General features: G+C 36.2%; 1 protein-coding gene across 2 annotated transcripts in view; it reads right to left on the bottom strand.

The window, feature by feature from the left end:
• Positions 1-2,602, bottom strand: part of ARHGAP10 (Rho GTPase activating protein 10) — a 246,540-nt gene that overhangs the window by 108,842 nt on the left and 135,096 nt on the right. The window lies entirely within an intron of this gene.

Genomic DNA, 2,602 nt, shown 5'->3' with positions numbered 1-2,602 from the left:
CAGCAAACCATTTTTGAAAATCCAAAAGTCTTCCCCTAATATTTCTGGCATGAGGGGAATAGGGCTTAAAAAAAAATCAGCATGTCTCACTAGGTGCTAGGTTATAAGAAGCAGGTTTGTTTCTGTTTTAGAGTTTAAAAAAGACTATTGAGCAAGTTTAAATGGATTATATCATATATAAAAAGAGGACAAAACAAAGAATTCAGTGTTGAAGCCCTGACTGCTGTATACATTAAAAGGTAGATGTTCTCCAAAATTCTTTTCTATGAAACATGCTTTTCACTTTTTACCGTTATCTGTGTCAGAAGCTGAATGGGAACCCACCGTTAGAATATTCAAGCTGTTAACAGCCCCCTCATCATGAAGCAATCACTTCATGAAAGCTGGCCTACATTTTACATGTAACAAACATAACACCACATTGTTTATTTTGCTGATCATATGAAAAGTAAGTGGCCACTAGAGCATTTTAATATTTGAGCATTCTAGAGGCTGATAGTGTGTTCTGAATAGCTTATGATACCTTTGAGGTTGTGATTACTGTTCTTTAGAATAAGTTAAGGAATTAAATTCATACACATTTCAGGGGAAAGGGAGAGAGTTGTTTACAAAGTATTTTTGTTATCCAAATTTAAAAATGAGATTATGTTTAAAAGTCAGGTCACCACAGCACTGTGCAAGGTACAGGCAAATTCAAATTATAAGTTAATTATGAACTTTCCCCACTTCTACATAATGGTTTGAATGTTTGCTTTAACCTAATTTTATAATGGGTCAGGCTCAATTACACAAATTTTCGCTTGGACAGATGGGAGGCTTTGTGTGCCTAATGTATTACAGAAGCAGGACCATAATTTGGGTCTTTCTATCAACGTGCTCTCCTCACCTCTCCCTCTGGTTCCAGAATATTTTTCAAAGAGAGACAAGAGCTATATGCTAGCTCCTTGACTAACATTTGGAAGCTTAGCTCATTTGCTTTGCACTCCAGACTACTCACATTTGGTAGCTCATGGTAATTAAAAAGTAGCTCAAACTCACTTTGGAATCTTATTAAAAAAATAATACCATAAAAGTTTTAATCAGATTTCAGTTTTTGTTATTTTTAACAAAACTAGAAGGAGCTTTTTATCTCAAAGGATATACAAGAAGCTTTATTACTCAATCAGATATTTTGTATTCTTCCATCATGCTGAATAAAAAAGAAACTCTTCTCAATTCTTACATGAGAACAGAGTCAAAACGTACATATACCTTCTGGTTGTACTGTAACTATTTTCTATTCAGCGTTTCTCTGTCTTGATACCAATGTAATCTTCTGATTCCAAATGATTATGTGAAACTTGGAAATGAGCAAAAAAAAGTGTTTCTAATTTTAAAATTAAGTAAAAGCAGATGCTGGAATCCCCATTAAACTCTTCCAGCTGCTACTGAACCACTGGCAACCTGAATCTATTTCATTTGGATACCACTAACGGTAAAGAGGAAAATATGATGGCCAAAACTGCACACCCAAGCTGAATGAGTGAACAGAAAAAACAAAAGATAGCCGATGACAACAAATGCATTCTAATAAGGTTCTCTGACCAATGACTGATAATCCTTCCTGTGGTTAATGGCTAAAATGGGATATTGATTATTGAGTCTTCAATTCCTAAACAGATAACCAGTCATCAGAATCAGCTGCATGCCAGTTATTTATTGTTAACGTTATTATTAATTTTGGTTTATCCTTCTTAACATTGTCTTCTTGCTACAATGCTTTATGAAGCAGACAGGTTTATGTGCACTGACTGACTACCTCAGCGTACTGTTAATATTGATTAAAGTAAGATATCATATAAATTAATATTTAGCAAGGTCATTATGATGGATTGATATGACATACAGGTCCTCAAGCCTGATGTCGTATCACTCCTGAAGAGACAGCCTGTAAAAAAAGTCTTACAGGTGGCACTGAATTGACAGCAGTATATAATATAAAAGCGCTTTGTCATTCACATAATGTCTTGGGTAATGAAATGAATTCACTTTCTGGTTTCCTCTAGTTTGCAGTGCCAAAGAACACTGTGTTATCAGCACAGATGGAGCATGCATGGTTCTGGAGAAGAGCCTGGTGCAAACTGCAAACAAGCTTCTCTGCATACCAATGAATCCCTGAGAATCAGACCCTTGCTGTCAAGTGACAGGTTTGCAAGCTCTATAAAAATGAACTAATCCCAGTGGTCTTGTCTGACTGCATGCACTTCCAGTGCTCAGGACAAGAATTTGTAAATGTTGCACATCATGCAGTCATGGCTACTGCTTTGATGAGAGATTCTAAGCTGGTGAAAGATTCCCATCAGGTGCCAATACTTTTCTGGGGGGCAGTAGAGTGGCAAAAGATGTAGCTAAAGAAGCACCAGGTTCCTCAGAAGGAAATATACATTATACACACACACCCCTTCCCGAACTTGTGTAACTGAAACTGTTTGAAGCATGTTTACACTAGTAAAACTGCAACTGTACTAGAGTTTATATTCACATTTGTGAATATATATTATACAGACACACACAGAGTCAGGTTTGATTTTTACACACACACACACACACACACACACACACA

This window comes from Gavialis gangeticus, unplaced genomic scaffold, assembly GCF_001723915.1.
Source record: "Gavialis gangeticus isolate Ggan-Ray unplaced genomic scaffold, GavGan_comp1, whole genome shotgun sequence".
Classification (NCBI taxonomy): domain Eukaryota; kingdom Metazoa; phylum Chordata; order Crocodylia; family Gavialidae; genus Gavialis; species Gavialis gangeticus.
This window is presented reverse-complemented; position numbering and strand designations above follow the sequence as displayed.